The following is a 12,408-nucleotide window of genomic DNA, read 5'->3' as shown; positions in this document are numbered from 1 at the left end:
TTTATCTCTTTCTATTCTTTGCTGCCAATTAGAGCTCATCTCACCGTGGATTCTATTTGAGCCAATGTTGATTGCCATCTTTTATTTTTCTTTTATCATAGAGTTTTTGTGGTGTATGTTAGAACTTTTTAATTGACTTTTTTTACTTCAACTTTTGATGTATTTTCATGTATGTTTTATTAGTTTGGTTGTATCTTATAACATTGACTTGAAATCAAAACCACAACATTGGACAAGATTTGTTAACTCCAAGGAGGTTTATTCTTGGTGTGATACGCTTGGAGTTTGTTTTGTTTGCTAGCATGATTTTGAATTATTATGAGTGGAAAGTGTTCTAAAAGAACATGATTGTTTAACAAAAAGAGGATATATGTTTGGATGCATTTGTTGTGTTTCAACATATTTCAGTTTGTCTCTTCATATCCAAAACCAATACATTTTTTGGCTTCTTGATTGTTTTATTTTTTGTTTTCCAGGTGGCTTGGGTCCTAAGATGACTACATGCTTTGGCTTAAGAAAATGCAACCCTAGGACATAAAAGTAGTAAGTGTGACACTAGATAAGGAAAGGATTCATATTTGTTAAAGAAAAACTCCTTTCATGAGTTGTATTGTTGTTATTTTAGGTTTTTTTATTTCATGGACATTATATAAATTTCAGCTTGATATGTGTACTAAATTGTTAAGCTATGTGCAAATAAGTACTCGAGAAAATATTGAATTGTATGAGAGCGGTTAGGTAAAAGGGTGTTCGCAGGAAGTGGAGAAAACTCAGAATGAATTCATAGTCCATATTTAGTATTAGGTTGTGATTTTATCTTATGGATTTGTTATTTTCATTTCAATGTTGTTCTTACTTATGCATTCATGACGAGATCATGATGTTTTGCATATCTCTTTCTATTCTTCGCTGCCAGTTAGAGCTCATCTCACCGTGGATTCTATTTGAGTCAATGTTGATTTCCATCTTTTATTTTTCTTTTATCATAGAGTTTTTGTGGTGTATGTTAGAGTTTTTAAATTGGCTAATTTACTTCAACTTTTGATGTATTTTCATGTATGTTTTATTAGTTTGGTTGTATCTTATAACATTGACTTGAAATCAAAACCATAGTATTGGACAAGATTTGGTAACTCCAAGGAGGTTTATTCTTGGTGTGATACGCTTGGAGTTTGTTTTGTTTGCTGGCATGATTTTGAATTACTATGAGTGGAAAGTTTTCTAAAAGAACATGATTGTTTAGCAAAAAGAGGATATATGTTGGGATGCATTTGTTGTGTTTCAACATATTTCAGTTTGTCTCTGCATATCCAAAATCCAATACATTTTTTGGTTGCTTGATTGTTTTATTTTTTGTTTGCTAAGTGGTTTGAGCCCTGAGATGACTACATGCCTTGGCTCAAGAAAATGCGATCCTGGGGCATAAAAGTAGTAAGTGTGACACTAGAAAAGGAAAGGATTCATATTTGTTAAAGAAAAACTCCTTTCGTGAGTTGTATTGTTGTTATTTTAGGTTTTGTTATTTCATGGACTTTATATAAATTTCAGCTTGATATGTGTACTAAATTGTATGCTTTTGGAGACTAATATAATATTGTGCTTGTTGTGCAGTTTGAGTTTGGCTTCTCAACATTGCCTCTGTTTCCATTTTTTTGTTCAATCATGGCTTTCATTCATCCACTTCAAGCAAAAAATATGACAATGATATCTAAGCCCAAAAAGGTAAATAATAATTGTTGTCAGATGATTTCATGCCTCACAATATCAACTTTAAAATCTTTCCCATATTTAGTGGTAGTCCTTATGTGTTGCTTCTCACTGCAGTCACATACTTTTCCCCCCTGTAGTTCTGAAAGTTCAGGAAAATTTAAGGGCCACATCATCATCATAATCTCTTCTTAAAATACCCCAACAATTGACTTCTCTAAAAATGTTTACAACCCTAAGATTATGATAAAATCTAGCGACTTTTGTTTTTGGAAAGAAATGGCGTTATCCTATTGTGTTATCTTTGCTTTTCCATACATAGAAGGTTGTTTTTGGAAATAAAGGGGGTTATCCTATTGTTTTATCTTCTTTTTTTCCTTGCCTTATAAACTTGATTTTAGTATCTTGTTGTTTTGTTTATGGAAATTCTTATAGGAAGGGTTCTAAATTTTTAACAATCAACATATGCATTATAGCAACAATTGTAGTAGAATGATCCCAAAAAAATTCAAAGAAGAGGGAAAACAAAACAAAATGACTTTCCGTTGTTGCGATTTTATTCTATTAAAATTATTGTACTTCCTATCTTGAGTTTCTTGTATATCATTGCAATCTTATAGTCGTTCATGTAACTAATTCTATAGAAATAATTATTCTTCTTGTAGCAAATTGACAAGAAGTAAAATGGCATGTAGGCATGGTTGAGAAAAAAAGGTGGTGAAAATGAAATGGATCAACACCGAGAATATAATCATAACCTTTAGTCATGTATTGTCTTTAGTTGTCCTTTCACTTTACTTAATGAACTCTTTGGTTAAACTCTATTTTTTCTCATTTATCCTTGATTGGTGATGTGACATTGTGTCATCTTTTGGATGAATATTGTTGATTGTCTCATATGACTATGGTATCTCTGCCAATTATGAGAACATTTATATAATTTCTTCATGTCACTTCTTATGCGTAAGACATGAGCCCCATAGTGAATAATGGTGTGATTTATACTATGTGCAATGTTGCATTTTATATGTTGAAGCTGCTACATGACTACCTATAGGGATTCCTATGGAGGTATAGGGTACCATGCAGAAGTTGAGATACTCCAAATTTTCATTTTTTGTTAAGTATAAGTCATGCCTCTAGGATATTCTATTTAAAATTTGAAGGCTTGGATATGAAAATTTCAATTACTTGTAGCTTTTACTCAATCCTATAGCATCCCTATACAACTAAACAAAATTTGCAAAATTTTCTTGCTAGTGAACAATTAGATGGAAAATTTTCTTTATTGGATAGGGTTTATGAAAAGCTATTAAAGATGAACAAGGATGGATATGGAATGGAAAGAAATTAGAATGAGATGGAAGTGAAAATGAAAACCAATAATGATGAGATAGATATGGTAATGCATGGAATAGAATAGTTTTGCTACAAAGTGAAAATAAGTGCTTTGATGTCCTTGAAATGATTATATATATATATATATATTCTTGTACTTTATACTAATGTGATTTATGCTTCTCTATTTCAAGTTTGTCCTATGGTAGGCTCTTCAATTACTTATAATTTCTTAACAGATAAATTAGAAACTATGCATGTCATTTGGAACTTGTGAACTATTGTGCATCGTTTATGTTAATATAATATGTTAAGTGCTAAAGAAATTGTAGTATTAATTAATTTATTTATTATGGAGTGTAGGTGTTATTTTTTGTTTTGTGTATCTTGGTGTGCACTATGGATATTAGCCAAACTTTTGTACTTACAATTTTAAGATATGTTTATTGGTTACATTTCAGGATCATTGTTATTGATTGTTGTATTTTGACATATTGAATTAATTAATAACGAGAAGCACTCCCAATTAGTTTTCTAGACCCCATAGCTAATAGGATTCAAGCATATAGCTAATTAGTCATAATTACATCATGAATGTTCATTTTTCTTATTTTTTGGCATGCAAATCAGTTACAACAGATTTACATGATTCACAAGGTGAGAAATCAATATTTGATGTAATTGTAGATTTTAGGTTTGATAATTATAGGTAATTTATAGGTTATAAATGTATTCAAAGTTTCACTTCTAATTGAGTATTCAACTAAACATATTTAGTATCTTATATCTAATAATTTTTCCTTCCACCCACTTTTCATAACTTCCATAACCTTTAGGTAGGGACCTACAACTTCAATGTTATTTTATTTGTTTAGTAAGATATTTTCCAAGACTTTACAAAGTTTTATAATTTGTTGAAAGTTGTAGAATTTACAATCTATAAAGTTTCAAGGTATAATTTTTTAAAGGGTGCTAGCTCAATGGAAGAGCACCTGCTTTGCAAGCAGAAGGTTGGTGGTTCGATTCCATCGTGCCCTAATATTGATATGAAATGACGACGATTATTTTTTGGTGACGAAGGCTCTTTTGACCATCACCAATAAGCTTATGGTGACATTTTTTTATCCTCACCAAAATATGAAATGGTGACGGTCAAAGAACGCCACCATATATATGTATCAATAATAATGGCCATGAAATGTCCATCACCATAAATTGTTGTTGTTCATATGAAATAGTGATGGTCAATAAACACTGCAATATATATGCATTAATATTGACAACCATGAAATTCCATCACAATAAATCGTTATTGTTCATATGAAATGGTGACAGTCACTATCTGTCATTATAATCATTATTCGTAATGGACCTTGAATGTCACCACAACACCTACACTTTTAGTGACATTCATTTTTTTGGTAATAGAGGCTAAGATCCATTACCATTGCTCATATGAAATGGTGACAATCACTATCTGTCACTATAAATCATTATTGGTGACGGAGCTTGAATGTCACCACAACACCTATACTTTTGGCGATGCCACCTTTGGTGACGTTCAGTTTTTTGTGACAAAGGCTTGTTTGACCATCACCATTAAGCCTATGGTGACATTTTTCAACTCTCACTAAAGACCTTTTTTATTGTAGTTAGAATCTTTTGTTTGAGTTGGGAATTCTTACATAGGTATAAGCGATCTTTGTACCATAACGAATCATTTTTCTAGCTAAATGTATCATATGTACTGGGATCTTGTTGTAACTTTTGAATAAGTGCCCACACTTCTTTTTCATTCTTTCATTCATCCCTTGCTTCGTTTATCCAATCTAGTTGGATAATAGAAATGGCGCAAAACAATGCTTCCACATCCTCATCCTTTCTTGAGAGTGCATCTGCCACAACATTTTGCTTCTCCTTTTTGTAGATGATTTCAAATTCATAACCCAACATCTTTGTGACCCATTTTTGTTGCTCTTTTGAAGATAATCTTTGTTCTAAAAGGTATTTAAGGCTATCATGATTCGTTTTTACCTTGAAGTGTCTTCCCATTAGGTAGGGTTGCCATTTCTTAAGTGCATGTAGTATTGCCAATTTTTACTTCTCATAAATAACTTTGTGTAAATACTTTCCTTTGATTAGACGACTTTCGAGAGCAATGGGTCTTTCTTCTTGTATTAAAATGGCACCAATTCCATTTCTTGAGGCATCACATTCCACAATAAAAGGTTTTTTGAAGTCCGGCGTAGCTAAGACCGGTGCTTGGCACCTGCCTCTTTAAGATGTTCAAAGGCTTTCATTGCTTTTGGAGTCCATGAAAATGCATCTTTCTTTAATAATGTTGTTAGAGGTGCTGCTATTCTCCCATAATTCTTAACAAAATTGTAATAATACCCTATCAACCCCGCAAGTCTGATCAAGATTGGATTCTCCAAGGAAGAGTTATGCCAAATATCCCATGATGACTTGATTATAGACTGATTCAATAGAGAGAACTTGTATGAAGTGCCACATGTCACTATTTCGACTTTAGGACTTGAAACTGATACATAGAAAAATTTTATAGCGAAAATGCCACGATGACCTGTTTGGAGCAGCAAAACCCTAGAATCCAGAGCTTTAATACCAAATGTTACGCAACCAACTCCCAAAATAGAAGAAAATATAGATCAACGCCTTCAAAACCAGCCTCTTCGAGGGGGAAACCTCTTTTACATTACACAAATGAACAATTATTGGATGATACAAATGACAAAACCTCATTTCTATATATAGGAGTCTAAGGGGTCACAATATAATCAAAGCCGACATAACAATAATAATATAAGGGCACAACAATAATAATAGTGGGTTTCTATGGGGCATAATAATAACAATATGGGGACAGTAGGGGCACAACAATAATAATAATAAGGGCTACAATGACAATAGTAATGGGGGAATCACTAGTATTATAAGGACCTAACAAACAACCCTTTGGACATCCGATTGGTAAGTTATGTTAAAACTTTGAAATTGTGCAACAATGTTTTTGGCTTGTTTTTGGAGGAGTTTCATATTTTGTTTTCTGACTTGGTAAATTCCAATAATTTCATTCGTTATCAACTATGAATTGGTGTAAGTGACCATGTCACTTGCACCATAATTCCTTGCTGCTTTTAGCCCATCAACCAAGGCAAGATAATAGGCTTAATTGTTTGTGGTTGTCCTAGGTATTTCTCTACTATTTTGATAGACTTAGCTTAATGCTTCATTATGAAGCACAAATCTAGTCCCTGCTTGGCTTGGGTTTGGATGACACCAAACATGGATGATTAGTGTCCACTTTTGCACCATCTACAAAAGAAGAAAACAATTTAATGAAATATTGTTAGATTGTTAAAACAAGGTTGCAACAACTCATTGTTGTAGTAGCGGCAACTCACTGTTACAGTGGAGGCAACTCACTGCTACAGTAGCGGAAACTCACTGTTACAATGGCGACAACTCACTGTTACACAACCATGAAAATATTAAAAAATATCCTTAAATGATTTGATAAGTTAATTTACTTTATCTTTTACTTTTTAGTTGTACATCGAAAAAACTTTTTGGACTTGGTTAGGTGCCAACAGTAATACCAACTTAAGATAACACACTATTACTTTCATTTTACTATTTTGAACAAGTTACAAATAATTCATTCTCATATGTTAATTTACTTGTATCCTTTACTTTGTAGTTATGCATCGAAAGAGCTTCTTGGACTTGTTTTCTGCAACATGAGTACCAACTTAAATCACACAATATTGTTTTATTTCATTCTTTTAAAATAAGTTGTAGAATCATTTGTTTTCATACGTTAATTTACTTTATCTTTTACTTTGTCGTTGTGTATCAAAAGAGCTTCCTGGATTTTGCTTGTTGCAACATGAGTACCAACCTAGGGTCACTATTATTTTATTTCATTCCTTTAAAATAAGTTGCAAATCATTCATTTTCATATATATTATCTTTTTTAATATTATTTCATTTCTCTAAAATAAGTTGCATATCATTCAATGCCATCTATCTAGTTGAGCTCACTTAGAAAAGAAAATAAAATCAATGACAAGTGACATGTGATTTGCCGCAATCAATCTTGACCTCTAACAAACACTACTAACACTAATGCTCTGCAACGATCACCAGTGCGTTGTCGCAATGGCGACCCAGATAAGTGTCATAGCAACAACTCACAGACCACCGTTGCGGAAACTCACTGGAACAACATCCCGAAGCAAAATTTCTGAGGTAAAATGCATATAATTTGTAATTTACAGCTCTAGAGCTAATTTGTAAATTCTAGAGCTAAAACAGTAAATTTACCTCTGCAAATGGTCACCCTGTCTCGCTTGGCATAAGAGAAATGCACTCGGAAGGATTGCTAAAAACAGTAGGCAACTCTCCCTCTGAAAACAATATGCCTTTGGGAAAATTTCTGAAGACCACTTGTAACTCTCCCCTGCTTTTCTCTCACTCAACAAAATGGTTGCACTCTCCCCTGTTTCCTCAAGAGCTTCATTTCCTTGCTCAACAGAACTCTCCCCTATTTTCTCAGGAGATCGACGGAATGGTTGCACTTAGAGGTTTCCTCTTGATGGAATGGTTGCACTCTCTGCTGTTTCCTCGGGAGCTTTGTTTCCTTGCTCAACGGAACTCTCCCCTGTTTTCTCGGGAGCTCAATAAAATGGTTTCACTAAGAGGTTTCCTCTCGACGGAATGGTTGCACTCTCCCCTATTTCCTCTCGACAGAATGGTTGCACTCTCCCCTATTTTCTCTCCTCGCTCGACGGAATGAAAGGTCATCTCCCTCTCCCCTATTTCCTCTTCTCGCTTGATGAAATGAATGAAATTGAGCGCCGAAATGAAAGGAGAAAAAAGAAATGAGGTGGAGCGGTAAAATTTGACTATATGCGACCTCGTTTAACCTGTCACACACGACAGATTTGAGGATATACGAACATTTACTCCCCAACCTCCTCTGGTTAATGGGGTTAATTGCTAATGGATTTGGGTGGCTTTGCTTATTCAAATTCGAAATTGGAGTTTTCAGTCTGTATACAGATTGCAGGTCGCCATTGGTGAAGACAGGCTACTTGTCACTTTGCAAATAGTTGTTGGACGACGAACCCTGAAACGGTCGTTCACTGCCAACGGGAGTTGGACACAGACGTTAATGTTAACATTTGGGACATTAGTTGTTTGTTGTTAATGTTGGGAGCGGGTCGCTGAAAGGGCCTCGTCGACGGTGAGGGGGAACAAAATGAGAAAGGTGTTTCATTGACCCATTAGCCCACTCCTTTAAAAAAAATCATTTTCATATCGCTACGCCTTTTGCGCAGTTCATGAAAGTGGTTGAGCACACAATTTTGCACATTCTTTGAGTTGTCAGAGTAGCTCTCTTACACAGTTTCCTTTTTGCTGGGGTGTGAAACTAACACATTGGGCTCTCTTCACAGATGTGAAACTAATGCACTTCTCTTTCTTCACAGGTACGAAATTCAAGTTTCTTTCTCACTTTCTCCTCGACCTCTCATGACCCTTACTTCTTCTTTGCAAGCCCAAAAAAATTGAAGTGTTGCTCTCTCTGCAGTCTTATGCGACCTGGTGCTTTGATACCATGACAAAAATTGAAAGTTGTGGAGCAGAGGATTGCTTTTCTCAATATTATGAATCAATTAAATAAGATTACATTGGATACATCAACAATAAATGACTGCAGTAAGATTGAACTAAATTGGAGTAAGTGAAACTGAACTAGGACACTTGGATGGATGGTTTTGACACCTAGCAGGTGGTTGGAATTAGATTCTCCAAAATAATGCCCCTTGTGTCAAATCTCAATACTATTGACGTAAGTTTTGCACCTTTAAAGGCACTATTTGTTGAGATAATTTCTCCTTTTCTTACGGTAGAGTCGAATACAAATCTCACCCTTGGATTCTTTGGAAAACTTCTTCCCACCCATGTTAATTTTGATGGGTCATTTTCTCTAAAAAGATTCAAAATATGGTGTTTGCCTTCATGTTGAATCTCATAGTTGTTTATGTTGTCATGATGAATTACATTTTAGTCATATTGCCAAGGTCTACCAAGTAGCTAGTGACAAGGATCCATTAGCACTACAACAAACATCTTTGCTTTCATAAGCACCAATTTTGAAGTAAAAAAAACAAGATTTATTTACAAAAACATTATGATCCTTCTTCAGCGAGGAAATACTGAAATACTATAAGGATGCGCTTTTAGAATGCAAGCAAGTCGTAATATTTGCACAATTTCTATACTCACCAAATTATTGATAGATCCTCCATCTACAATCACCTTGCACTCCTTGTCTTTGCCCTTGCAGTTTGTCCTAAACATGTTATTCCTCTTCCAGTGCACTTCGGGGATTGCTTTGTTTCTTGAGATCAAGATCCTCTTTAGCGTCTAATTCTCTACTCTCGTTTCCTCAACTTCTTCTATCAAGAGCTCTTCCTCTTTTCTTCAATGGACTACATCACCATTTAGGTATTTTGAAAACAATCTACAACGTTATGAGGTTCACTGCATATATAACACTTCCACACCATCCAACTTCCATAAAATAGTCATCCGTGTCCCCTACTATTGAAGGCTCCCCTACGTTGGAAATTTGGCTTAACATTATCCACTAGTTCTTCTTGAATGGCAGGTTTGGAAGAACTTCCTCTTATCCTATTCAAGTTGTTGCCTCTCCATTTGATTGTCGCTTTGCCCCACCCATTCAACTTTTCTCTGCTTTCAAGGTCAGCCAATATGCTTCATCCCTGACATTCACTTTGAGTAGGCCCAACTCCTCTTGGAGTTGAAGTCTAACGGCATTGATGTATCGTGCTACCGCATCCTCATCATCTTTCCAAACCAGTCCTGATTTGCAACCACAAAAATTCTTCGATAAAAGCTGGTATGGATAAATACTTCTATTTTAGAATTTGATACTGCCTAAAAATCCTTTGCTCGTAATGACAAACATTTAGTCTTCAAATGTTTTCGCATCTTTGGTCACATTCAAATCTTCTCATTCCCTTGTATTTTCCTAATATTCTAGAAGGTTCTCCCAACATATAGCGACATGAAACTTCATTTTTGAGGCTAAAAATTTGACCCTTGGGCTTTTGAGGCTCAGTTTCCTCAATTCATTCCATGTCATGGTATTTCTCAGGCTCTTAAATACAATCCATGAACAATTCTGGATTTAATTTAAAACCAGAGACTTCAACCTTAACTCTTGCTCCTTGTCTGGCGATAGCTTCAAGAGTCTCTCCATGGGATCTATGGCTCCAACCCAACCCCTTTGAACTCCCAACTTTTTGTTGGAATCTTCACGAGGCAGCAGGGATTCAATGTCCTCCAAGCTTCAGAATTGTTCTTCCTGTATATTTTATCTTCATCTCGCATTCCTCCTGCCCCTTCTTCCGTAGTTCAGATGGACTCCTCTGCATTGTGGTTTGCTTTGATACCAATCTAATGCAGTCAATTCACTTGCTGGCGTTCACAAAACTACTACATGCCTGATCTGAAGCAGACTTCGGACACCGAAAACCTGCAAATAATATTTGGCACAACCAAACAGGATTTACAGGACGGTGTCTAAATACTCCGTTCCTGAGTTGCCAATAAAACCGTAGACTGTATCCAATACACCGAGGACATAAAAACACTTAAAAAGAGGATAAACTCATAGAGATCCAATGGATTTCGTTATTCCTCGCTGAAATACAGTCTCTCAATATCACCAGATTAATAATGAATAACAGCTAAACAATAGATTTCCCCCCTAAATCTATCCAAAGGCCCGTTATCATTCTATATACGCACACAACCCAGAAATCCCACCAAAATAAGCCCTGAACTACTGCTAATCCCCGTTAAAGGAGCACTACGCTGCTTATTAACTAATCAAAAAACAGAGCATATGAAACAGAACCCTAAATTTAGTAACTCAGACTCCTAAAATTACTGAGCAGAATGATAGGAGGTGAGAGATATGGAGGGATCGGTCACTTGACGCGGGAGAAGTCCTTTAGAGGGATGCTCTGCATTACTTATGCATCCTTAGGAGGCCTTCTGATAAGAGCCAGACCTGCCTAAAAGCTAAAATGATAAGTTTTAAATCGGGAATTCTGAACATTTGTAAAAATTGAGAGAAAACCTGTCATTTTAATATTTGGGCAGGAATTCATATAGGTGCATAACACCAAACTTTAGGCTAACATTGATACAATAAAAGACACAAACGAAACATAGTAAACTTTTCAGAAATGGTTTCGATTGCAATCGACCTTGAGAATTAATTAGAATTATGAACAGTACAGGGGAAAGAGCAACAAAGCAGATAAAGAACAATACGGTGTAATCCAGAATCAAAACGGCCTCAACCTTCAAAAAATGCTTTGAATTGTAATCGACCGCCAAAACTATGAGCAGTACAGAGGCAATCGTAGAAGCATAAAACGTGTAGAAATGCCTTAGATCGCAATTTACTTCTGGAATTAACCAAACTATCACAAGAGCGAAGGCAACGAGCATTGGCACGAATCAAAACACCCTCACCCCTCCAGAAATGCCTTGGATTGCCATCGACCCCAGAGCTAACTAGAACCATTAGTAGAGCGAAGGTAAAGAGCAACAGAGCAGGCAGAGAACAAAATGATAGAAAACCCAAATCAAAACCGTTGACCTTTGTCAGAACCCTGCAAGCTGTCGAAATTACAATCGACCTTGAAGATTAAGCAGGACCATAACCTGTACTCCCATAATTCGGTTTAGTAAATATTCAGGATGTCACTTTGGAATTTCAAATTTGTAATAAGCCATGCGCCTGAAGGAGAAAGAATGCAGGGGTCACTTGGCATTTCAATTTATCTTTCTTTATGGTAATCACTACAAACCAATTATTATCTCAAATTACAATTTGTCCTCTTTCCAGGGAACAAAGCTCCCATAAAATTTTAGGAAATTTATTTAAATCGCTACAACATCTTAGATTCAAGTGGTACTCTGGCAAATGTATTCCAAACACCAAAATTTCATAAAACCGAATCGAATTTCCTAAATCCAAATATAATCGAATCGAGTTTCCTAAATCAAAAAATAACCTCATTCTCCCCCATCACGGTCATTATCTTAGCAAACTGGGTTTTAATTTTTCTTTAAATCATATTCAACATCGCAAAACAGAAAATAACCTAAACGCCTAACATGTTTTGGCCTCACTATTTTCGTAGGGCATTATTCATACACAGAGTGAATCCTATAGCCGTGCCCGCAGGAAGTTTAAAACGCTTGAAAATTTGAAGGAGGCCATAGCAGAGAATC

General features: G+C 35.4%; 1 non-coding gene across 1 annotated transcript; it reads left to right on the top strand.

Annotated features, from left to right (window-relative positions):
* The first annotated feature begins 4,011 nt into the window (after positions 1-4,011).
* On the top strand, positions 4,012-4,083 carry TRNAA-UGC (transfer RNA alanine (anticodon UGC)). The gene has a single exon. It is a non-coding gene; the product is annotated as a tRNA-Ala (tRNA).
* The last annotated feature ends 8,325 nt before the right edge of the window (positions 4,084-12,408 follow it).

This window comes from Pinus tabuliformis, chromosome X (assembly GCF_031772625.1).
Source record: "Pinus tabuliformis cultivar Carrire ecotype Pingquan chromosome X, CPIR1, whole genome shotgun sequence".
In the NCBI taxonomy this organism is placed as follows: Eukaryota; Viridiplantae; Streptophyta; class Pinopsida; order Pinales; family Pinaceae; genus Pinus; species Pinus tabuliformis.
Note: the sequence above shows the minus strand (reverse complement) of the source record. Positions and strands in the feature narration are given on the sequence as shown.